Source organism: Spermophilus citellus (genome assembly GCF_964194105.1).
Source record: "Spermophilus citellus genome assembly, chromosome: 1".
In the NCBI taxonomy this organism is placed as follows: Eukaryota; Metazoa; Chordata; class Mammalia; order Rodentia; family Sciuridae; genus Spermophilus; species Spermophilus citellus.
The window spans coordinates 258,716,541-258,744,076 of NC_138182.1; the positions used below are offsets into that span (position 1 = coordinate 258,716,541).

Consider the following 27,536-nt stretch of genomic DNA (forward strand, 5'->3'; position numbering starts at 1 on the left):
ACTATTTTGCTAATTGGTGGAGTGGACAAGTGTTTGGTTATTCCAGTAGCCAAGAGATGGAAGTTCTAAAGGTAATGTAACAAGTGAGGTCAAGGACAGATTCATGAAGTGGGGAATTGGTACCTTACACAAAGGAGTCCTGAAAAAGAAAGAAAAAGAAAGAAATAAACCTGGCTACTTTAACAGACTATTGCTAAGTGAAAATATGAATGTAGGGAAAATATATCCAGAGGCAAAAGATGATGAAAAACACAATTGAGCATCTCCTTCTAGATTATAGGAGAACAACAGGTAGGAAAAAATCACTTTTATAATTGATAATCACAGATTTCCCTTGATGCCTACTTGAGCTTAATTAACATTATTTGCATTCAGACCAAGAAATCAATATTAAATGGTTCTAGACTGTGAACAACACTTGCATGCCTAATGACACAAAATTCAAAATATCTCTTTTGAAAAGAAATGTACTTTAAAATAAATAGTGTGAACTATCCTGATAACATTCCACTGAACAGGATCTTGTATTTTACAATGACAAAAATACATCAAAAGAAATATATATCTGTCAGCAGATATAGCAAACAGCAGAATTCAACTGCCAGCAAAGTTAGATGGTGGAAACCAAATAAGAAGCCAAGTTATTACAAGCAATAAGAAAACTGTATGTTACTACTATATTTAAATGAGTACAATTAAAAAGCATAGATTCTAAAACTCCAAAATGTATTCATTAGATGAATAACAGTAAAATGCTTGTGGAATAGGGCAAATAAAATGTCAATATAACTGAAAAGCGCAATTGAAATCTACTTGTTGGCAGTAACTAAGTTACCTTGAATAAAGGACAGGTAGATAAGGGATGATATCCATGAGAATAATTAGTAGTTATAAAATGTATTTGAGAAAATCCAATTTTCATCTCATCACGTTTCTAATGAATGAGAATATTATAGAATGCTGAACAAAGGCAAAAATAAGTTCTTGAAAATCAAAGTAAAGATTAAAAAGATAATTCATAAATAAATGGGACAATCTAACTGACACAGATACTTTACAGCAATAAAAACAGAAGCCAGTGGAAAATGGATAAATTCTTCTGAGTGCTAAGAGAAATGCTATCAAACTAGAATTAGTGATCAGCTGATCTATGATTTAAATGACACAAATTTAAAAACAAAGATTTTTCATAAAAGAGAACATTACCAACCCTCCACTCTACAACAAGTGAATTTTGAACTTGAATTGTAGAAAGAATAAAATTAAGCCCCCAGGAAATAGGTTTCCTCCCAGAAAGAACGAAGGTGTAATGAAAATAAACAAATGTGTTGGACAAATACAAATTTTCATATAAAGCAATAATCATGAATTGTTCAGGGGGAGGGAAAATAAAAGAAAATAGCACTAAAATAGAAGATAATAATTACATGTGCAATTGGAGAAAATGATTGGAAGAAAATTATTGCAAGGTGCTTTTATCCTTTAACAAGTAATAGAACTATTTCTGACTGATGTGTGAAGTCAGGTATATAAAAACCTACAATGTAGGAAAATTCAACAAAAAGAAGAAACAGGCATTTAACTTCTAAATACAAGATTGTTAGAATAAGCAATAAAAAGATGAATAAAAAAATAAAATGATAATAACACAGTAAATCTCCAGTGTTGAAATGACAGCGAGACAATACAAATGTGGAATTATCGGCAAATTCCAAACTATTTATTCGTACTGGTATACTGCATTTTACAAAGGAAAGTCATCTGTATTTTCTCATTTAATCCTTATGAAAGTTTGATTATATTAAAGAGGCCGTTTGATTATATTTGCTTGTTTCATAGATAAGTAACTGAGTTATTTTTTGTTTTGTTTTGTTTCCTTCAATTGTTAATGTGTTTGTATCATTGATTTCTAAAATTAAAAAGACCAGAGGGAAACATTCAAGTCCATGTTGGCTAGGTTAAGTATGTTTGCCATTTCATCTGGGTCCATCAGCCATTCAAAAAGTTGTGAGTGTGTGGATCATGAGAAAACTGAATTCGTAACATTGTAGGACCCAGTTGACCTGGAGTTGCACAATGATTTTGCCATTCTCTAGAAAAGCAGGTGAGTCCAAGTGCAGTCAACTACTTTCTGTAGTTTACTCATCTGGCTCTAATTACTGTGTTCTTATCATGTAATAATGACATTAAGTTACTATGTCATTTCAGAATTTTTTAAAAATTCAGCAACAAATTTGCTACCATGTCTTGTCAGAATCCGTTCTTGCTTCATGCACCCCTTATTTGAATAAGGAAAGAGCTGCCTTCTTTCCCACCATTTAAAGTCTAAAAATTTCATATTTTAGTAATCACTAAGGGTATATGTTAAGAAACTTCTCAAATTATAAAAAAATTTAATTGTAATAACTAACTATAAAAATGTATTTCATTGTGATATTTTCCCGTATCATACCTGATGCATTGATCATGCCCATGTGTCCTTCTATCCTTGTCCCCCACCCACATGATCTCCTCTCTACTTTACTGCCCCCAGTATCCTTCCTAGTTCTCAGTGGTTTCTAGCAGTGCCTCTTCTACTTCCAGGTTGTGTGTATGTGTTTGTTTATTTTAAGTATCCACGTGTAAGTGATAACATGTGGTTGAGGGCTTAACTTTCTGTGTCTGACAACTTTTATTTAAGTAGATATTTTTGAGTTCTGTCCATTTTCCTGAAAATATCAGAATTTAATTCTCCTTTATGACTGAATAATATTCCAATGTGTACACATACACTATGTTCTTCATCCATTCCCTTGTCCACGGAAACCTAGGCTGATTCTCTATCTTAGCTATTGTGAATAATGCTGCAACAAACATTGAGTACACAGACTTTTCTTTTGCATGCTACCTTCATTTCCTTTAGTTTAAAACCCAGTAGGGAGGAAGAGAGAGAGGGAGAGAGAGAGAGAGAAAGGAAATGGGCTGAAGAGAAGAGGAACCCCTCCAGGGCATCCTCCAGTGACCCACCTCCTCCAGCCATGCCCACCTGTCTGCAGTTTCTACTTAGTCTTTCCAATCAACTGGATGGACTGATTAGGGGGTTATGGCTCTCATGATCTAAACCCTTCACCACTGAACATGACTTCAGTAACACGTTGGGGGCTATCTCACATCCAAGCCATAATACCATTTTTCTTCTTTTCAGCAGTGTCTATTCAGATCATTTTTCATTTAAAAAGAAATAAATTACTTGTTTTTGTGTTGTTAAGTTTTGTGGGTTCTTTATATATTTTGGATATTAATTCCCTATCAGAATAACTAGCATGAATTTTCTCCCCTTCTGTATTGTCTTTTCACTTTGTTAATTGTTTTTCTGTAAAACCTTCTGAAATTACAGACTTAAAAATTCACTAATAGTGATTAGATGTTCTCTTGTTTTTTCTGTTTTACATTTATCAATTTGCAACTTCTCTGAAGTTCAGAAAAAATCAAACAAAAAATTCTTTTTTTCTTACTTTGCTTTTCACCTTTCTTCTTTGTGCCTTTGGCCCAAAATTGATATTATTTTTTTTTCTATCATCTTTTTATTTGCCTATAAGTAAAACAAACATTCATAAGACAAAACAAAACAAAATTTATCGGCTGCCTTTGGAAGTTTTTACCATGTTACCTTCAATTTGCTCTGCATCCCTTCTGTTTATTTTATATGTTAGGTTCTGCTTTGCTTATGTATACAATGATTTTTTCTTTGTACACTTAATCTTAAAAAAAAACATTTATTGTGAAAATTTCTTTGTTTCTCCTAATAGAAAAGACTTTAAATTTACATAATGTTGTTATTTCTTTTTAAAGAGAGAGAGAGAAAGAGAGAATTTTTTAATATTTATTTATTTATTTATTTATTTAGTTTTCGGCAGACACAACATCTTTGTTTGTATGTGGTGCTGAGGATTGAACCTGGGCCGCACGCATGCCAGGCGAGCGTGTTACCGCTTGAGCCACATCCCCAGCCCTGTACATAATGTTGTTATAATAAACTAAATGATTTTTGTACATTGTAAATGAAACAGATAAGTTTAATTTTAAAAAAATATTCTAAAAGTTGGATACATATTCAAAGTGACAGTATACAAGTCTCTAATGTGACACTGCTTAGGTTATAGTCTTGCTTTAATTTGTCTATGGCTAATCAGCTTTATTATCTTGAAACTTACTTAAACATTGGTGAATCTATATATTGTTGTTGTTGTTGCTTTTGTTGCTGGTACAATGGAAACAGTATGTTTATCATTTGTGGTAAAAATCTGAAACACTTTCTTTCTTGAATTTGTGATATATATAGAGATAGATAGATAGATAGATAGATAAATATAGATAGATATAGATATATATACACATATATATATGGCAATTAATTATATGATGGAAGGCTGGTACTGTTAACACTTTTATGACTTCTAAGTCCATGTTCATAACTTATAAGTAACATTTTATTAAGTAGTTATGTTCAAAACATTTACTGACCTCTATACTTTACATACATTAAATAATTTTATACTCACAAGGATTCTGTCATCTCAAAATTTTATTATTATTATTGTTTATACATGATGAAATTAGAAAAAGCACTATGTGACATGTATTATGGTAGACTAAGTATTGCAGTAGTCACAGATGACTCCTTGATTAAAATTAACTGAATGTTCCTAGAATCATTTCTCCCTCATGGCAAGGTATATGATGAGCTCTATTCTGATCAGTACTCAGTGACCCTGGTTGATAGAAGCTCTTGTCTCTTGTAGTTGCATCTTCTGGAACACAGAGTATCTCAGACTCAGCAGCGTGCTGATATATCAAAATGGCTCCCCTGTCCACAGTCATTGGCCAGAAAAGACCATGTATAATGTCATAGAATCTGTTAACTATGACAAATTTGCTGAATAGTTAGGTAAGCACCACTGTGTCTACACCAGGTAAGAAGCATCAGAATTTGAACACTAGCTGTCTGGTTTTTCAGTTCCCTTAGCTGCACTGTTGATCACATTTCTCAAATAATTTGACCAATATAGTTATGCATGTGTGATTACTCACTGTTGTCAAAAATATATTCATTCTTCTTCATGGTCATAAAATGAGGACCTAAGTTCTCAACAGTGAAATGTGAGACAAGCCATTCACCATTTCTGGGACAGAGCTTACAAAGGCAAGGAAGCTTCTACATGCTTTCTTTTGGCTTCTGGGCATTGGATGCACTCTATGACAAATCCTTAGGGCAAGGCACAGGAATAGAGTAAAAGCACCTGTGCTCCTGGGTTCTAGGAGAGCTCCCTGGAGATCAGGGACACCTAATTTGAACTCTGTGTCATCGTGATTTCCACCCAACACAATACTGTTATTATGTATTTGATATTTGTCTCTTCTGTTAAACTCTCATGCTAATGTTTATTACTGGTATTCTTACAGTCACCTAAAGACACATACCATATTATTATTTTCCTTGTGAATTATTAGGGAGTTTTAATTATTGACAACTTGACCCAACAGTTTTTGATAGAAATCTGTTCCTTTTGTGTATACCCTGATTTATGATTTCTTCTCTGGGGTACGGGCATTCTCCCACTCAGGTTCACCTTAAAATAATCATGATTAGAATGTGGATTGCAAGGCCCCCCCAAAAAAGCAAGTTAACTTTATTCTGTAGAACTTGCAGTAGGCCTGGGTGTGTAGAACCTGTCTGTGGCTATAACATGTATAGCTATCAGTTCATCTCCCTGACTTCCCTTACTTTTTCAAATCAGACTTCACTAGAAGAAAAGAGGAAAACTCGTCTTGAGCCCTCTGGTACTTCATTGTCATTACTAGATTGAATAAACAATTCTCTTTCCTAGACAAACATACAACCCTGTAGATAAAATTTTATTTGATTATTCTTAAATGCATAATTCTTACTCTAAAAGAATCTTTGTTGGAAAGAACATTCACTATGATCTCTTTTATTATTTTACTGTAATTACTCTTCATAGGAAAATTGTAAGGCATTAGAAAAAAGAAAGTATCTGTAATTCAATTCATTATGTAATTTTGTTTCCTTGTTTATTAAGCTTCCATTAAATTAAGTAAAATGAAAGTTCTCAGAAACTGGGTCCATGAAACCAGCTGGCCAGGGAGGGAAACTTACTACAGGGAGACATCTAGAGGTTCTTCCACAGGTGGCACACATGGCCACCATTACCTTCAATCAACCATGTCTGTGGAAGAACATTCTCAAAATGGTTGAACAGATCTAACTTATCAAGAACATTTCTGAAATAAACTTGCACAGCTGAACCATTTTTCCCTCTATGAAGTCAATTTTTATATCCATCCATACCATCTGTTCCTCATAAAAATGGAAAATTAAGCTTCATGTTGACCTGGCATCAGTTAATTCCATTATCTCTAACTGGTTCATTAAAAAATTCTGGGGTTTCCTTTACTCAAATATACCAATTTAATTTATTAATGCAAAATTCATATAATCATCCATGTGTGCTTTACCACATCATTTCTTCTCTTCAACATTTTAAGAAATTAACTTACTCAATTCTATGGTCTTATTTCATACCTGTTCTATTGGTGATATTACATACATTCTTTTCTGCTTCCTGGGAACTATGGACTTAATTTCTCTCAAGCCATTGGATTCAATGAAAACCAATATATTCTTTTCAGATTTGAATTAAGTAATGGCCTAGTTGGAAAGTGTTATATTTTTAAACACTTTGTATTTGAAAATGGTTTATAATTTTTTTCCATAAAATTAACTTAGAAAAAGCTATCCAAGGAACATAACAGATTGTAACAAAATAGCTAACATTTCTGAATGAATTACATTAATTTAATTTAGTTTATTTTAGTTTATCTAATCTATTAAAGCCAAGACTTTTAATAACCAGTCATAATAGAATGGGGAAATTTGTAACTGAAATATGACATAAACATAACTTATTTCTATGAACATATAAATAACTCAGTGAACATACAGAAGGATTACTAGCACTTTAATTGCAATTTCCAGTAAATTACTTTTAATGATCTTTCAATAATATATGTAAAATTCTTAATTTCAGATGAAATATACCTGTACTACTCATTAAGTTTCAATAAATATTTGTTAATTATGTGGCAATTTAAAATAAATTTATAAATTACATTAGGATAAAGATGAAACATACATGATGTGTATTAAAATAGTCATCTCCTGAGAGAGAAAAAAAATGTTGCTCTGCAAAAAGTAAGGGGAAAGATGGGAGTTCACAATATATCCATTTGTGATGACGAGATTCATACTGACAGATGTTTAGTCAGCAAGTAAAGAAAATAGGGACCTAGATAGGCAATCTCCATGCATGTCTAACAAAATTGTCATCACAGCTTTGGGAATAAACAACATGTCCCAAAAGGGGCAGGCTTGATGGCAGGAGGCCTGGACCAGCTTCCTGGATATCCAGGTATAGGGGGATACTTAGCAAGGAGTGCACCCTGGAGGTGGGAAGGCTACCAAGGCTGTCTACTAGGCAGGTGGATTATGTCTCGGGAGCCTTGTTGTCAGAACAACTGTACTAAGATTGTAATTGGGACTGGAGTGGGAAAATTTCAGAGTTTTATTTACCACTTGGAAAGCAGAAAGGAGAATGTCCTCCTTCTAAGTCATTCCATCTGTAGTGAATGATTGTTGATTTCATTTAACACCTTTTTAGGATTTATTTCTTCCTGCCTAGTTTATCACAAGTATCTGCAGTCCCCTAATTTTAGTGATTTAGTTCCCTAATCACAAAAGTAACATATCTTTGATTTAGAAAACTTAAGATGATTCAAGACGGAATAAATAAGTTTCACTATTTTTAAGCAATGACTATTTCCAGAACAAGCACATCCTCTTTTACAACAGTTTATTTATACCTTTTTTTCCCCATTCTCTGCTTATGCTTCAGCCACATAAAAATGACACTCTAGATATAGTCTATTTGTCTGGTTTGACATGTGTGTCACTTTCAGTTCACAAAGCATGTGGCTGGAAGAACAATCCCATCTTCTTTTAATTGGCCTTTTCTCTTCCATATAATATATTTTACAGATTATTGTGAAAGTGGTGATTTATAAATATAAATATGTTAAACGTGTATTTTGGGAGCACTTTGTACATGATACTATTCATGTGTTACATTGTTATTATAAGATATGCCCTGTTTATGGACATACTGTTGGTATTTCTTTGATGAGCAAACATTACATATTTCAAGTGTTAAACATTCTCTTTATGGAGCTAAAATCATGAACTCAAAGAAAATTTTAAGTCCGTCCGTCCACTTCTAATTATCTCTGAAAGGCATGATAACCTTTGCCGCCTTGAATCCCAGGCATGCTTGTCCAGTCTGAGAATATATTACCATCCAAGTTAAATGTTTACCTTCCCAGAAATGAGGAGGTGAACATCATGCATCCTGTCAGACTGAACCTAACCTTTATGGTTGTTAACAACATGCATTTGTTATCTATTGCTGCTTAATTAATTATTACAAATTAAGTAGCTCACTATTACAAATGAAGTAAATACTGACTTACTCTCTTATGGTAGTGGAGACAGAAGTCTAAAATCAAGTTGTCGACAGAGTCATATTCCATTTGGAAATTTCATGGAGAAGAGATGTCCTTGCCTTTTCCAGTTACCAGAGGCCATCTGCAATTGCCTTGTGTCTCCTTCTTCCATCTTCAGAGTATATTACTTCAGCTTCCTCCCAAGTCATAGCATCTCTTACTTTTTTGGGGGGGCTGCCACTGGGGATAGAATTCTGGGGAACTTGACCACTGAGCCACATAATCAGCCCCATTTTGTATTTTACTTAGAGACAGGGTCCCACTGAGTTGCTTAGTGCCTCATTTTTCTGAAGCTGGCTTTGAACTCACAATCCTCCTGCTCGGCCTCCTGAGCCACTGGGATTACAGGCATGTGCCACTGCACCTGGCCATAGCACCTCTTTCTAATCTCTGCTACTAACTTTACCACTCACTTTGTATAAGGACCCTGTGATTATATTGAACTCATCTGGTTGATCTAGAATAATTTTCCTACTTTAATACTTAACAACATCACATCTATAAAATCCTTTTGGATATAATATCATCTGTTCACAGATTTCATTGATTTAGATGGGGACGTTGTTGGGGATTTTAGTTATTTTACTATAACATAGAATGTGCAACTTTATCATCAGGTCTATTTTAAACACAAATTAAATTCATAAAATAGAATAAAACTCAAAATGAAAAATAACACAAACAAAAGCCTTAACTTCTAGTAATTTAATTGTTTTTTGACTTTAATGTTGGTTTTAAAAATATTTATTGTCCAAATAACAACAACTGAAGCCACCTATATTATAGACTAAATAAATTCTATTTTCTGATGATTAAAAACATCTTTGCATAGATATATAAATCTTGAAGAAACTAACATAAATAATAAGTGTATCATTATTAATTGGTCACTAAATGCAAAAAATGCAAAATTATTTTAGATTGAGTCACTTTAATAAAAAGCATTTCATTATCATTTCAATCACACATAAAAATAATAATCATAAATAAACTGAATATATTCCCCATATCACACAAAAAAATGTGTTAATGGAAGATTATATTCAGAAACCCAAAAAAGATTTAGAAGACATTTCAGTGTCCGAAGTAAAACAACCTATTTCCTATAAGAATTGGAAATAGTAGAAATGAAAGATAAAGGACAGTTTCTAGACAGTCCTATCAAGAAAGAGGAGGGGTTTTAGATGAAAAGAAATTTGATGGACACAATTTTGTGTTATGTTTTTCTGTTGATTGAATTACCCATGCAACCTGCTAGCTGATGTGAATTATCCCCAGTAGGCCTCCTAGCTTGCCCCTTTTTACCCATCCACTTCCATTCGGAAGCTGAATAAACTAAAATTGCTTTTCTAGAATTCACTATTTCTACCATTTTTACACAGATTCAGCACCTTGGCTTAGATGCTCTTATACATGTGGAGTTAAGATGTGTGTACTGGTGGGGAGCCCATCTTTTAACTGATTGGCCCTGGTTCTTCTCAAGATCAGTTCTGAAGACATTGGGTTTTTCTACAGCTATCCAGTCCCTAGATCCCCTGTGTCAACAGGAGAGGGAGCAAGTGAAGGCAAACTATTGATCTGTGTATTAGAACCAGGTGTTCCAAACAATTCCTGTCAAGGCTTCTGGTTGTGATGTTGAGTTTGCCTTAGCAGTCCTGCCAGAAGTTTTAAAAAGCATCTGATAACTATGTTGAATCTGGTTCTGTCTTAATACTTAGAATGATATTAATTCCTATAAATGTCCCAAAGTGTGATGTTTGGATAGCATTTAGCTCCATAAATCTGCATGTTGAAGGTAATAATAGTAATAATAAGACATGTTATCAGAACATCATTGATGTATAAATATCAGTGATGGACATGGTTTTGAAGGCAGTCATCCAGGAAATTTTTTAGGCACAGAAACACTGGAGAACATGACTATCAGAAGCTAACACAGTAAGAGAAGCCTGTCAGAGAAGGTGGAAGTGGAAGAGAATATATAATACCATCTTATAGAAAATTTAAAATCTTTTGAACATTTCTTTTCCACTGCTTTATTAAGTTTCCTTTTTATTGTCCCTGTGTGTTTTCCAAATACTCATTATTTCTTTACATTGTAACCCCAACTTGCAGTTTCACATGCCTATGGTGTGGCCGATGGTGAACCAATTCATTCATACTCTGTAATCAAGCAATTATTTTTTTATGCATTGCTTACTATCATTTCTTATAAAATTTAAACCAAAGCTTATTCAAAATTTTATTTCTCCATTCTTAATTTTAAACAGCTGAGCAAATATATATAAATTTGCAAAATCAAACTTATTCAACTGTCTACAAATTCATATTACCAAATTTGTATGTTCACTTTCCTATTTGTGCACACATATGTATACACACACACACACACACACACACATTTTTATTCTTTTGTCTTTACCTCTGGGAATAATATGTTTATTATTCCCTTTATTTATTTAATATGTCTCTTTTCATTGATACAAGATTCATTAATTCATTCAAAATTTTTAGAAACTACATGTGGAACAATAAATTATGGGCTATGATATAATAACAAATTAAATATAGAGTTCCTGGTACCAGACTTCTTAGAACTTGTAGAGAACATAAAAATAATGAAAAGCAGCTGGTGAAGGAGATAGTGAGGGTGATATTTTCTGTGAGCCTGTCAAAGAGAAGCCATTTGGAATAAACATTTATGCAGAGAACTAGAAGAAACCGCTTACTCTACCTGCTGCTGGTCCCCTTACATTGCTTTGCATCAGCTTTTGATATATTTAAGATACACATTTATTTCTCATGTGTACTATAGTATTTTACCCAGATCACATTTTATCTTTTAATTTGGCTTATGTTATGTGTAACATATATCAATCTTTCCACAGTGTAGCCTAATTTGCAAACTTTCTTTTATAATTTCTGAACCATGTAATTATTAAAAATAATTTTCCAATAAACATTTTTAAAATAATATTTTATTTAATATTTTTACTATTTATTTACTTCTTACGCTTAACACATGGATTCACTTGGACTTTATCTTAGCATAAGTTATAAAATACTGATAAGTAGATAAACAAACCTGTTCCTTTCTACATTATTTGAATAATCAAAACTTTCTATATGAGATGTTATCTTAATTAGAAGCTAAACTGTTACATGTGTTTCAGTACATTCTGTACTTACCCATTGGTTCCATTTAACTGTAGATTCATTATTACTAAGTGTAAGGTAAATAACTTAAATATTATAAACCATTTTAGGAAAGTATTATCAATTCAGGGACAAATATTAAATAATATAATTTATATCCAACTCAGTTGTGCAAGACATATTCATATAGATACATGTCACAATGTATCCTTGACTCATGATTCACAGGAAGATGATTTTACTAAATGTTTGTTTTATTCAATAAGGATCAAAAGCCCTTTCTCATGACAGATTATTCTTTTTGTAATTGCTAGTTCTTTATCCTAGCAGAGTTCCCATAACCTTTAAAAGTATAATAATGCCTAGCCAACACAGTGTGAACAATTCATTGCATGTTTTTTTTTTTAAGTAACATTTATACATAAAACTTTTGTTCTGTTTCAGTAAGTCATTCTAACATATGCTGGTTAAATTCTGTCTTCTTGTTACAGCCTAAATCTGTTTTCATTCAGGTTTGTTACTTTATGCCTTTAAGCTAAAAAAGGATATTTAAAATCTTGAGAGAAATGATTCACACTCTCTTTGGCAGCTAAAGTTACAATCTTTGCCTTTTGCTCACTCTTTGGAATTTGATGAACTAAAAGATTAAGACAGCCATACCACATGTATAAACCAAATGCTTTTAGTTCTCATCTTGACAGCACAATTGCTTGTGGCTTCTCAGAGAAAAGTCACTCTTTGCTGTTGTTAAAACTGTTTTCATAGACTAAAAGTGATGGGAACCTGTCTTAAGAATTTTATTCTTCTTTTATTTTTTACGTGATGTTGAACTGGGTTTTCCTGTTGATGAAAATGAAAAAGGTCAATTCTCAGTGACAGATGTAAAACCTAAAGCACATACAACTTGCCTCCTGGCTGCTCTGAGTGTCTCCTTGCTGAGACCATAAAACGACAAAGTTTGGAAACGTCAAAGACAGTTAATCCTGAGTCAAGGAGACATTGTGACATGTATCTATGATCTAAGATAAATCTTTCCAAAAAGAGAGAGAAATATAGGGTAGTGTGTGTCTTTTATTGCAGGAAAAGTACTTTTAAAATATACAGAATAGTCACATTGAAAAGAGTATCATGATAAACTCTCTAGAGAACACTGAAAATAGAAGTAAGGTTGGGGCTAAGATTTAACAGATGGATTCTCTAGCCCATAAACTTTATCATTGAATAATCACAGCATTTTTATCATGTATACATTACCATGTTATAAGAGGAAAATTCCAAACAATTTGTATATATTTCCAAAGATTGCTACCTGGAATGAGAGAAAAACCTTGGTTATAAATCAGGACTTGTTTGAATTCTAAACTCTTGCCTCTTCAAATTGGTGTTGTAAAATAGTGTCATCATAGACGCTAGCACAGGGGGTTAAAATCCTAATTTTAATCTACTGAGGGTGGGAGGATGCTTTGCTACTTTAGGATGATGGAATCTGCTTCCCAGAGCTTTTGTGAGGCAGGATATTCAAGACTGCATGACAGAACTTGGGGCATAAATATAAAATCAAATTTAGCTGTTTTTTTATTATGACATTCTTGTCCATACAGTTAATATTGCAAGGAAAAAAACTGTTCCTGTCTTTAGGGATCTAAAAACTTAGTATCTGAGCAAATTTTCTAGTAATAACATACAAGATGGGGTTTTATGCTTTAAAAAAATTAAACAAAGATGGATTGTAAAGATAGGAGAAGGGAAAATTCACAGAGACCAGGAGATAGTCAGTTCTATTTTGAAAACAGGTCATAAAACTTTTCAAGACTGAAAGAGCCTTGAGAAAAGTATTGCAAAACTGAAAAAAAAAATAATAGGTTATGACAAAGATATGATAGAGAAAAACATTAGCTAGGGGAGAGAACTATAAACTAGAAATAACATTTCTAAGAATGTTAAGAAAATGAATTTCAATAGGTGTGTATAAATATTTCACTGGTATTTGTAAACTAGTAAAGGAAAGATGAGTTTGGAAATATTAATTGGGACAGTCAGAGAATTCTGTATGCTAATGGGACAGAAACTAACAGGTGCTATTATGATCAGTATTGCATGCTAGGTGTAATACATTTTGGCATGAAGAACCTTTTACTAAATTCATTGTTTGGATATTTACATGTTACATTTTTAATAACTATGGGTTGAAAACCTATGGACAATGGATAATATTAGCATGCAAAAAATATATCCTTTAATTTAACAGTATTATCCTAGACATATGCCACATGTGTATGTATATTAACACAAATTATTTCTTTTATGTGCTTTGACAAGCATACAAAATGCAGTTTTTGTCAATTTATTCACATTTGTGGTAAACTGCAGCCCAGAAAAATTAATTTTTAAAACACAACATAATCTCCTTCAAGAATTCAGTGGTTTTGTACTGTAACCCAACTGTTCCTCTTACTAGCTACATGACCCTGCATTTGTTTTACAGGCTCCTCAGGCCTTTGTTTCAATTTCTCTAAACAAATTACAGACTAACTGATAAGCCATCATCATTTGAAGCTAAATCATTATGTGAATATAGTTGTGTTAAATAAATTGACCAGGAGGAGAGAACTAAAAGTTATTTTACACAAATCAGGGATTTTGAGAAAATAAACAGCATGAAAAATGTTAAGTTATGGACAGTACACATTTTAACATCGTAGAATGTTATTATATGCTGTATCTTTATTTTCCTATAGAAAACAATGAACAGCAATTTTCAATAACAATCTATAAATCACAAATGCTGCCAATATTTTAAAGGAGGGTTTTATAAAGAATTTTTCATTCTGCCAATTTTATGCTTCCTTCTTGTTCTCTGATATATCATTAGAACAATACTCCCCAAATTTTAACATATATAAAAATCATTAGAATTCTAAGTCAGAATGTGACGATTCTGATTAGTAGGCTGGATTGAGGGTTTGCATTTTCAATTAGGTTTTAGGTAATGCTTATGTTACTTTCTGGAGAACACAATCCATGTAGTCAGGTGCTGAAAGAATTCTTTAGTGGTTCCTCTTGAAATGCTTTTTTTCTCTGTGGGCTTTTTAGTCTACTTAGTGGATGCTATTTAAGTCTTCTGAAACTCTAATCAAAATCTACATAATCTACTTTTTTGGTATCAAAAGCATGGAAAAAAAAAACCCTTCTCATACCATCCATGTTCATCTTGTTGGAACCACATTTAAATATATTCAAAATGAGACAGTTTCTTTATGAAAAGGAACTTCTAAGGAGGCCACCTGTTACAATGCTGGGAAAAGTTTTATAATGCCCACCCAGGTTCTTTACATAACATGCTCACTACTTTCTTGCTCCTTCAAATCTGTTCCATATTTTTAAAACCAAGATCAGATCATGTTAGGCTTTTGCTCAATAGTGCTAAAGAAACCATTTCACTTAAAATGAAGCTCAGTTACCTTTCCATGTCTTACTCTTTCCATTGTATTAATCTTTTTCCAAGATAATATGAATTTCTGCCCATGCTACACTGAATCTCACTATTCTTTATACTTTAAACTTTCATGTTTGTCTAGATTTTAATCTATCTATGTAAAGCAATATGATTAGAAAATGCATACCATTTCTTTCATCAATGATTTCCATTGCACTTAGGGTGAAGTGTAGATTCTTTACCATACCTAGGTGAATTTATTTGTCTGTCCTTTCAACTTTATCACATCACATTCCTTTTCTGTACCTCATTTTGCCCTACTGTTAGTTCCAAGAGTATGTCAAGTTCCTTTACCCTTCAATGACTTTCTACCTTGTGTTGCTTAAAATGCAATCTCATGGATATTCACATAGGTTGGTCTTAATAGAATGGCAACTTCTCAGATGGTTGTGTAGTGAACCCTGAGAATAAATCTGAAGTGGCACTCCCAGTCACTACTCCTCATAAATTTTCTTTCATGCAGGTGCTACAACCTGAAATGATTTTGTTGATTTGATACTTGATTGTGTTTATCTTTTATAACAGATTAAATGCTCCATATACTCTATTTTATAAACACTATATTCCAAATATCTAGGAAAACGTCTGTGATAAGTATTTATGAATAAGTGCATTATTTTTTTCATAGAAGAATGATAAAAGCCACTCAAATTTTAAGATAATTGCATAATTCTAGCATACAGTAAGTATTTTATCCCATTTCTTTTAAAACAATTGAAACCAAGTACGATATTTTTTTCTGATATTTATTATAGGAACAGGGATTAACCTTAGCACAAATAACAGAAATCTGTTTCATACTACTCAAGATGGATTTATAAATCATTTGAATGTTTGTAGAGTTTTGAGGAAAAAAACAGAAATGATAACAATTTTCCTATTACAATCAACAAAGATTAAATATAGCAATATTCTAAAACCTTATGTGTATGGTTTGGAAATCCCACTCAGGAGATCTTTGAATATTACCTAATGTATTTTTTTAATATTATTTGCTTAGTTGTAGATGGACACAGTACCTTTATTTTATTTATTTGATTTTATATGGTGCTGAGGATAGAACCCAGTGCCTCATACATGCAAGGCAAGCACTGTGCCACTCAGCCACAATCCCAGCCCTTAATGTATTTTTTGATGATCAAGTATTAACTAAATTTGTTACATGCAGGTTGTTTATATGTATTTACCTTGGACCAAACTGCTGAATTCAGTAATCATATTAATGGAAACTTATGTCTGCTACTGAGTATTTATATTTTACACATAAAATTATATTGTCTTTCTTAAAATTTTGGCTTCAACAAATCTTTCTACTTCTGCATCTCAGGTATGTGGAATTAGTATTATCATATTGATTTCATGGCACAAATAATAATTATGACTTGTAAAACCATGTTGCTTTTTACTGCCATTGAGTATGCAAAAATTTTAATATTTGCTTATAGCTTTTATTTTTACCAGTTGGTATCTTGAAACTCTTTAAAATTCTGCCTTTCTCATCTTTGTGCAGCTGTATGTGTTAGAATTATGTAAAATATCCTTTTCCTTTGATGACTTTTAAATTTTCACTATTAATCTCTCCTTTGCTCCCTTTTATCCTCCTAAAAATAACCCAGCTTTTGAAGAAAACTCTTTCTCTTAACACACACACACACACACACACACACACACACACACAAATGGTAGACAGGTTTCAAAAAAAAAAAAAAAACAACTCATATTTAACTGTTTGGTGACACACACCTGTAATCCAGAAAAGGATCACAAGTTTGAAGCCAGCCTGGGCAATTTAGCAAATCCCTTTCTGAGGGAGGGAGGGATAGAGAGAGAGAGAGAGAGAGAGAGAGAGAGAGAGAGAGAGAGAGAGAGAGAGAAAGGAGGGAGGGAGGGAGGAGCAAAGGGCTGGGAATGCTTGTTGCTTGGTGGTAGAGCACTCCTGGGTTCAATCCTCCGTATCATACAAAAACAAAAATCCTCAGATTGAATTGGAAAGGATATATTTGAACTAATTTCTACTTTATATTACACAATTCTGCCAAATCAAGATTTATTTTCTTCCTTCTTTTCTTGTTTCTTTCTTCCTTCTTTTATCTATTAATCACTATGCTATATGCTATAAATCATAATTTTAAGGAAGAAAGAAGAAAATTTTTGAAAATGATCAAATGAAATTTTAATCAGAATGGTTTGGGATAAAGCACTAAATACATGTGGGAGAGATGATCACCACTAAATTTACTGAGGAATTTTACAGACCTAAGGAATGAAAATATATATCTTGTTCATTTTTACTTTTTTTAAAGTGTGCTTTGCATTATTCATAATTCTGATATTTACTAGGAGTGTTCTCTTTGGATTGAAGAGTCATTATTCCTAAATTTTGTTCTTTGGTTTTCTCAAATGCAAAAAAAAAAAAAAAACCATATAGTGTAGTGGTTTATAAAGCAAATTTTGACATCATACAAAGCACAAGTTTACTCTTGGATCCGATCTGTAAAGAATACGAACAAGTTTTTAAATTTGTCTAAACTCTTGCAAATATATATAATAATTGTCTTTATGATATGTAAGAGATTTTTCTTTCATTCAGCATCCATTTTTTGAGACTCATCCCTTTCATTGTATCAACAACTTGTTTTATTTTAAATTAAGTAGTATTCTGGATTAAAAAATATGGCATATATACACAATGGAATATTACTCAGTCTTAAAGAAGAATGAAGTTATGGCATTTGCTGATAAGTGGATGGAGCTGGAGAATATCATACTAAGCAAAATAAGCCAATTCCAAAGAACAAAAACCAAATGTTTTCTCTGTTATATGGATGCTAATTCACAATAAGTTTGGGGGTTAGGGAAGAGTAGAAGTACTATGGATTAGACAGAGGGGAGTGAAAGGAGGAGAGGAGAAATGAAAGTAAGAAGGGTAGTAGAATGAAAGAGACATTATTACCCTATGATTATTACCCTATGTGATTACATGACTGGTGTAATTCTATATCATGTACCATCAGAAGAATGTGAAGTTATACTGTATTTATGTATGATGTGTCAAAATGCATTCTACTATCATGTATAACTAATTTGAACAACAAAAAAAGTTGAGTACTATTCTTTGCATGAGTAAAATACATTTTTAGTCTATTCTTCTCCTGATGAACACTGACGAAAATTTTACCTTGGGGTTATCATAAAAAAAGTTGCTATGAATATTCCTGAATAAAAAGTCATTTTATGCACATGTATATGTAAATGGTTGAGATTATAATTGATGGATGAAATGTAGGAATTATTTTAGTTGTATCATTAACTGCCAGGATTTTTTATGACCTTTTACAATCCCAACCACAAAGTTTGAGAATCCTGGTTGCTTCATGCCCCTGTTAGCTTTTGATGCCATCAGCCTTTTACCACAGACAATCAAGATTCTTATAGTACTGATCACTGAGGGCTTTCTTTGTATTTTCCTCCTCACATTCTGCTGAGAACCTATTGTGGACTTTTTAGCCACATGTATATTACTCTTTTATAAAGTACCATTTGACACATTGTTCATTTTTAACTATCTTTTCTACTATTCATTTGAAGGAATTTTTTGTGCATCCTTATTCAATTTCTATCAGACATATGTTTTGCCAAATTTATCTCAGTCTGTGCCAATGTCTTCTTTAATGATATATTTTGAAGAACAACATCTTTTTAATTTTGATAAAGTCTAGCACATCACTTTTTGCAATTATTTGCTGTTATTGCTTCCTGTGTTATGCCCAAAGAAATTACTCTTGTTTTAGGAAAATATTCTACAAGATATTATTGTAAAACACTGATAATTTCGAGGTTTTTTTTCTTTTTAATTTTTAAGCATGTAATCCATCTCAATTTTTGTGTGGTTCAATTTTTTCCTAAATGGGTTTTCAGTTGTTATATTATGATTTCATTTATTGAAGAGAATTTTCTGTTTTGCTTTGTCGTTCTGGTGATCAAACATATGCCCTTGTGTATGCCAGGCTGATTTCTTCTCTTGAACTACATATTTTGTTCTGACTCTTCTGCCTTAATAGGGATAACTTATATACTTTTCTTGGAAATAAAATAACACCATTTGTGTGTGTGTGTGTGTGTGTGTGTGTGTGTGTGTGTGTGTGTTTCTGGGCTCTCTATTGCATTCAATTAGTGTATTTTTTTCTTTTTCTTTTTTTACTTGTTTTTTAGATACACATGACAGTCAAATCTATTTTGACATATTACACATATATGGAGTATAACATATTTTGATTAGGATCCCATTCTTGTGGTTGAATATGATGTGGAGTTACACTGGTTATGTACTCACATGTGAACATAGGAAAAGTTATGTCTGATTCATTCTACTGTCTTTCTTGTTCCCATGCCCACTGCCTTCCCTTCATTCCCCTTTGTCTAATCCAGTGAACTTCTATACTGCCCCCCTTCTTTTTGTCTGTTACCATCACCACCCACATATCAGAAAGAACGTTTTGGCCTTTGGTTTTTGGAGATTGGCTTATTGGTGTATTTATAAATTCTGAGTCTGGTGTCAGGCTATAGTACTTACTGTGTATTTGAAATAATTCCTGAAGTATAGGAAATGTGAGTTTGTCAACATTGTTTGATTTTTTAAGCAATTATATTAGATTGTCTGAGTCCTTTACATATTCTGGAACATTTTCACACACACACACACACACACACACACACACACAAGGCTTGAGAATTTTTAATGCGATTACACTGAATTTATAGGTCACTTTGGAAATAGCAACACTTCTAGATGAGATGTCTTCGGATATTTGGTTACTCTTAGGCCACTATTCATTTAGGTGTCCTTTTGTTGAGGGCCACAGACAAGTCAAGATGGCACCTGGCACTTTGCCAGGAGGAGTGGTCTGTGAAGTAATGCCAGAGGGTCATTAAGATGATGAGGATTCCTTAATGACTGCTGTATCTAGATGATGTTAATTAAGTTAAGCTGTGTGTAATTAGTTAAGTATATATACCTCTGCTGTCCGGTAATAAAGCGGCTCCTCCCGCTCTTTCAATGTTCACAAGTTGCTTGTCACCCCCTGGTTATTTTGCCCAGCCAGACTGCGGCATTCTTTCATTTTCTTCTTATATTTCCCATTTTGTTAAAATTAACAGGAATGACAATACATTGTAGATTAGTGGTATTCCATATATTAAGGGATGAGAGTTCAACATCTGAAAATAAGTGCAATGTTAACTCTAGATACTTGTACATATCTTTGAAAGAATGAGAAAGTTTATTTCTATTTCTATTTTTTTTTTTTTTGGAGATGCAATCAAGACCAGGTGTTGAATATTCTCAGCACTGATCTTCATCCCCAGCTGCATTATTATTATTATTATTTTTTATTTTGAGACAGGCTGGCTTTGAACTTGCAATCTTCATGCCTCAGTCTCCTGAGTCACTGGGAATACAGGCATATACCAGCATACCCAGCTCTTTTTTATTGTTGACCAATATTAGTTCTTGTTTGTTTTTCCATTCTTCAAACTTTCAAATCTTATCCGGTCTTGATATATTCCTTTGTGTATTGCAGTATTAAGTTTAAAAATGCTTCAAAATTTTATAATTTTATAATTTTATAATTCATATCTATAAGGAATATTGTTCTGTATTTGTTAATTTTTTAAAGTTTTATGAGATTTTTCTGGATGCAGTGGCACAGGGCGGTAATCCCAAGGACTCAGGAGATTGGGGAAAGAGGATTCCAAGTTAAGGCCATCCTCAACAACTTAGTGAGACCCTGTCTAAAAATAAAAAAGACAAAGTGAATTGAAATGGCTGGGAATGTGGCTCAGTGGTTAAAAATACCCCTAGGTTTAATCCCCAGTGCCAAATAAATAAATAAATAAATAGTTTTAGAAGATTTGCATTCAAAATCTGAATTGGGAAGTATTCCTTCTGTATTCTGGAGGAATTTCTGTACATACAAATTCAGAGATTTTTCTTATTGTAAAATTTATAAATTTATAAATTTTTTATAAAATTTTTCTTATTGTACTTATGATAGACGGGTTTTTTTCAGTTTTCATTTCTTTATTTTCTCAAAGAGGAAGGTAACTTACTTTTTTTAATGTAAAAAAATAGGTCGATAAATTCTGGGGTGCTCCTTCAGCTCAAGTCACACATTTTATGTAGTAGTTTTATTTTCACTGAATACAAACTCTTCTAATTTCTACTTTAATTTTTTTTCTTTGATCCAGGAATTATTTAGAATTATATTGCTTGAGTTTCAAGTACTTAGCTCTTTTATAGCTGTCTTATGGTTATTGTTTTCAAAATCAATCTCATCATCAACAGATAACATGTTCTGCATAATTTCAATCCTCCTAAATATATTTAAACATTATTCCATAGCATGAGATCTATGTTGATAAATATTCAGGGAGAAACTGAAAATAATAAAGTTCATTGTTGTATAGTTCTATAAATTCCATTGCAAGATATTTATGCTACTCTCTTCCGTAACAACTTTTTATTTTTTTCCATTTGTCTCCATAATCAATGTAATATATAGATATTAAACTTTCTGACTTTAATTGAGGAACTATCTATCGCCTTTTCTGTTAGTTTTGCTTCATAACTTGAAGCTTTTATGAGAGGTAAATAGATTTCTAATCCTGAATTCCTGAAGAATAGAAATTTTTTATCATTATGAATTGTTTCCTTTTGTCCTTCACCTTTTTCTTTGAGAATCTTTTGTACCTGATATTGGTATAGGCATCTGAGACTTCTTATACCTCAAGGTTGTATGATACTTTTTCATCAATTTTTTTTCACTCTGTTTTTTGTTTTTTCAAGTACATCACTTTTGAAAACCTATTGTTGAAGCTTACTTTGCCTCTATCCTTTCAACTTTGGCTTTTCATTGTTTTGTTTAGTTCATTAACATGTAAAGTAAGCATTGGTATATTTTGATTTATGAATGCCATTTGTTTTATAGATTTTTTGTTTCTTTATTTCCCCTTTTCTATTTTTCAGATAATTTGCTATTTTATATGATTTCATTATTAATGTATCTAATTTACTTAAAAGTTTCAAATTATTTTTGGTGGTTGCTATAGGGATATATTAGTCAGGTTTCTCTATAGGAACAGGACCAATTGGGAAGTATGGTTGTAAAAAGGGAATTTATTCGATTGGCTTACATGACCAGAAGCTGGGTAGTCTGGGTTAGAGAGCTGGAGAAAGAAGTAGCTGCATGGTCCAAGATGCTGAAGCCTCAGAACAAGCAGGCTCAAAAATGTGACCCCAGGTGCTGAGACTGTGCTCAGTGGTAGAGCGCTCATCTAGCATGTGTGAGGCACTGGGTTCCATCATCAGCACCACATATAAATAAATTAAATAAAGGTATCGTGTCCATCTATAACTAAAAAAAAAAAAAAAAAAAAAGTTACCCCAATCCAAGACTAAAAGCTTCTGGAAACTCCCTGGAGAATTACTGGCAAAGTCTCCTCCTTTCCTTCTCTTTCTTGCTTTTCTTTCTTCCATTTCCTCATATTTGAGCTCATTTTAAAAAATAATAATAATAAGCTCACTGATACTTTAATCATTCTGGTCAGCCAATTATATTAGTTTTATAATGCTTCTGGAAATATTCAATACAAATGTATTTTTTAAGCATCATATTTATTATCTAATAGTATGTACTTTAGAAGTTTAGCAGGGTGATTTCATTGGGCTAAAATTAAAGTACTGCAGGGCTTCATTCCTTTCAGGAACTTCTAAGGAAGAATCTGTTTACTTCTATAAAGTCACCTTTTGTCTTAGTATTTTTATATAGTCCTTCCTCCATCTTCAAAGACAGCAATACTCAACAGATCCAGTGTATCTCTCTGACATTTCCCAAAGGGAATTCTGCCTTTCTATTCTCTTGTTTCTTTTTTCACCTTCTGAATACTCTTGTGATTACAGTGGGTCTGGTCAAGCCAGCATAATCTCTCCATTTCAAAGTCTGCTTGCAAATTCGTACTTCCAAGGTTTCTTTTCCCATGTAAAATAGCTTATTCACAGATTGAGATTTTGAAATGTGAGGATCTTTGGGGGGTGTCTAACAACACCAGTAAGTGAAACTTTTTCTTTTTAAAAAATTTATTTATTTATTTATTTATTTATTTATTTATTTATTTTTACAGGGACACAGCCACATCAATGTTTATAGCAGCACAATTCACAATAGCTAAACTGTGGAGCGAAACTAGATGCCCTTCAATGTATGAATGGCCCCTGCAGCTTAATGGGGGAAAGAAAATTTAGAGAGCAGTGTCAAACAAACAAAAAACTGTAATTAGAAGGGGAGCTACAAAGAGAAGCAGCATACATATAAAAGTATATATTAGAGGAACATCATTTAAACACGGAGTCTAAATGTACTCAGACTATCCTGAGGAAGCACTGTTGAACAGAGACTTGACAGAATGCAAGATTAAACTAGCTGAAGATTGTATGCATTGCATGAGCAGTGAGAGAAAATTTCAGGCAAAATAACTAGCCTGGAATATTCAAGATGGTCCTGAGCAGAGGTCAGAATAGCATGTGACGAAAACTTAATGTTGAATGAGATTTATGGGGTAGATCGAGACTGGATGATCAGAGGGTTTACAGGCCAGGCTGAGTATTTCAGTCTTAGTCTTCAGAGCAACAGATTTCTATTTTTTGTCCTATATTACCACAATTAACTCTCACAACATTCATAGGTTGACAGTATAATTTTCCTATATCTTTACAAAATTTGAGCAAGTTTTCCCCTCATATAAATCATGTCTATTCTAAATTATAAGAACTTTAGTATCTTGCATAACAAAATAGGACAAATAAATATTAAACTTTTGCATGGAAAACATAAAAAAGAAAAGTAGTTGAACATGTTTGTGTTCAGTAAGCTAGATATATTTAATATTAATTTAAGGGTGGTTTGATGGAGGATGATCCACACAGAATGTCTTTTTTATTTTGTGTAATATTTAAAGCATATTGATAAAGTGTATACCTGGACAAAATTAATGACATCTGTAGACGTTCCAAAGGCTGAAATGTTTTTCGAATTCATAGTTTATGAACTCACTGGAGCATGGTCATATCTTTATCATATAAAAAACATTATTAATCATGCATTCTTTCTGGGGAAACAAGCAATAATGACTCCAGGATATATTGGCAAAATTGAACCTCTTGCAAAAGTATTTAACAATACTTCTTGTTTCCAAAATGTCAGTGTAAATACCTAAAAATCATCAGTATCTATATTTAACTAGAAGTAACAGGATTCATGATTGATAAATATTCTAATATTTCAAGACCATTTAGAGATCTCTTTTAAGTCTGAGGGAAATGTGTACTGTTATGAAATACCAGAAGAAATCCAGCTGTATTCCAATCCCTCTTCAATCTATCATCACAGAAAATATTGACTATTTTTCCCTGAGACATGCAGCTGTCAACTATGTAACTATGGGTCTAGATTTACATTATAGTTTTATTTCCTACCTATTCATTTTCATCTAAAACACTTGTTCCATGAAACAGCTTTTTGCTGTCTGAAAAAGGAAAGCAGGATATGCAGTCTCATCAAACCTGTCCATGGATGTACATGAGCACAGCAAATAACATTTGCTGAATTCAAGGGAAAATATTTCTACTTTTAGGAAATGGCAAAATCTCTGAGTATTTTCCATGAAATATTAAGGTCATATTCACCATTGCACTAAGATGATATCTATTACATAGCAATAGATATAGGGTCCAGCATCTTACCCCCACTATAAAACCCCATTGTATATTCAAATACTTCCAATGAGTATGTGCCTTTCTTGAACAGTAGACCAAGTGAAAAAACACCTATTTGGATATGCAGATTTAAGATTCTTTGGAAAATATAAAAAAGGTTTTGTATGTTGTAGTGGATAGAATATATGAATGAAGGTATGAAACACTACAATGATAATGAAATCCAAAATGTAATTGCTCAACAGAATACAAAATTATTTATTTCTTTTGAAACAATTCTTGGTGAGTGGTCAGAATGACAGGAGCATTCTTTCATGTGGTTTTATGAAAATATGGGCTATTTATCAGAACTTCATCATCTTTCAGGATAACATTTTCATTAGGTCCAGACATTAAATGGAAAAACGTCATTAGAAAATATTTCTAAAAGGGCTGCCTGTGTGTGTGTGTTTGTGTGTGTCCTATTAGCTCGGTATCTCTCTTATTTTAACAAAAATATATTATAATAAAAATACTTTGAAGTTTTACATTCATTATTCTGAGCACTTATACAACTAGATAGTCATGGAATTTAATGCTGAGGCTGATTACTAAACTGTTTTTGTGATAATTTTTCCTTCATTTTATTTACTTTTAAATGGAATTTGAATACATTTGATGCTGTCTTGATTCTGTCATTTTCTTATGTTTTCTCTCTTATTTTCCTTTTCTTGCTTATCTTTTATCTGGTAGAACATTCATCTTGATTCTTATATCTTCCTACCTGATATTGAAGTGTTTGGTTTTGTTGTTGTTATTTTGATTTGATTTTCATGTACTGAGTATTGAATATGCTGTGTGAGCACTCTGCCATGGAGCTACATCCTCAGCCCCACTCATTATTTTTTATTTATTTTATTTTTTAGTTCTTAGGTTTCCTTTGATTTTCTGATTTTTCCTTTCTTATAGCATCTTCTATTTGATTTCCTCCTCAGAACATTTTTTTAGATAGAGTTTCAACTTTGTTTTGTCTTCTTTTTTCTTTCTTTCTTTTTTAATGTTGCCTATTTTATCAGAGTTCTTTGTCTCTCTTTGTTTTGTTCACTGGCTGTTATGTCAATAGTGTCCTCTGAGGTCTAACAATCCTGGGACCTATACACAACCAGTAGTGAAATAAGAAAAGCTGATAGAAATGTCTCCTAAGCTGGGGAAAAAATCATGCTTAAGAGAATTTATTTTTTCAAATATATCCCAAATCTGGTAGTGCTTAAATGCTAAAACATGGATGGAATGAGCTCATTTATTTATACATGAAAACTTGGAGCCTGACTTATATCACATCTGCTTGATTGTATCCACTATAACCCAGAATTGTAGTTTGAAATTTAGTAGCTGGGCATGTGATACATATCCCACTTCCCTTGTAGTTATGGGTGATCATGTGATTAATTCTTCTCAAGGAAAGGGAAGTGAAAATAGCATAGTATATATTTGCTTGTATCTGTACAGACAGATAAGGAGGGCGGAGGGAGAAAAAGCGGGGAGAGAGAAATCAGAATTTAAAAAAAAAAGCTTTATTTTTTTTTTAAAGAAAGAATCCAGAGAGTTGATAACATTAGAATTTTTGCACATACGAATTCAAGCAAGTATATTGGTAAGTAGAAAGAAACTCTTACATAACTCAAAAATTTTAAGGAACAATTAATTTTAGTCTAAAGCTATATACCCAGATTAAATTTTAAGAATATAATAAAGAATTTTTTAAGTAAGCCAGCCTTCTAAAATGTCACCCCTTTGATATCTTTCTTAGGCTGGAGAGATTCACAAAACTAGTGCTTAATCCTAAAAAAGAAAAATGTGGGTTCCTGAAAAGAGAACATTTGATAAAGACAAATGATATAAAGTATCTTCAGAATAAAATTAAATAGCAAGAGAATTGGAACTTTCTGGATGAATAATTAGCCTGGATTTGAACAAGGAAAGGAAAGGCTTACTAAGAGGAAAACAAGTACAGGTAGCAGTGAGATTATATGATGATCTTTAATGTGGTTTTGAATATTGAATACAATCTGTCCATTGTTTTGAACAGTTATCTGAGACTGTTGTCAGTGTGAACGATTAACAATAGGTATACTGAAAAACAAAAAAAGGCAATTCATTCTAGAAAAAAAAGGAATAGGTTGAAGGACTAAGTAAAGGTAAATGTGAACATAGTGTATTTCTTAATTCAAAGAAATTGATATTTATGAGGTTATAAATGCTTAAAGATGGCTTATCAAAAAATATAACAAATATTGGACAGAAACAGAAAAAGGGAAATAGGGAACTCCAGTAGTATAAGTGATGTAATTAAAACATAATGGCAGGTCAAGGGATTATGCTTTATGATATTATATGGACAAGATAAGCATTGTTGCCAAATAGTAAACATATATATATGAAATGAATAATAATGAAATAAAATGTAAATAAATATAGAAAGCAGTGTTTTAGCATGAAAGGGAATTTTACTAATATCTT

The 27,536-nt window shown here is 32.4% G+C and overlaps 1 long non-coding RNA gene across 2 annotated transcripts in view; it reads right to left on the reverse strand.

Annotated features, from left to right (window-relative positions):
* Positions 1-12,722: 12,722 nt before the first annotated feature.
* The window catches only part of LOC308642435, a 63,025-nt gene continuing 48,211 nt past the window's right edge, over positions 12,723-27,536 (reverse strand). Inside the window, exon 5 of one of the 2 annotated variants that reach the window (XR_014020556.1) lies at positions 12,723-13,081. This is a non-coding gene — a long non-coding RNA (uncharacterized lncRNA). The remainder of the gene's footprint in view (positions 13,082-27,536) is intronic. The other variant, XR_014020557.1, reaches the window with a different exon arrangement.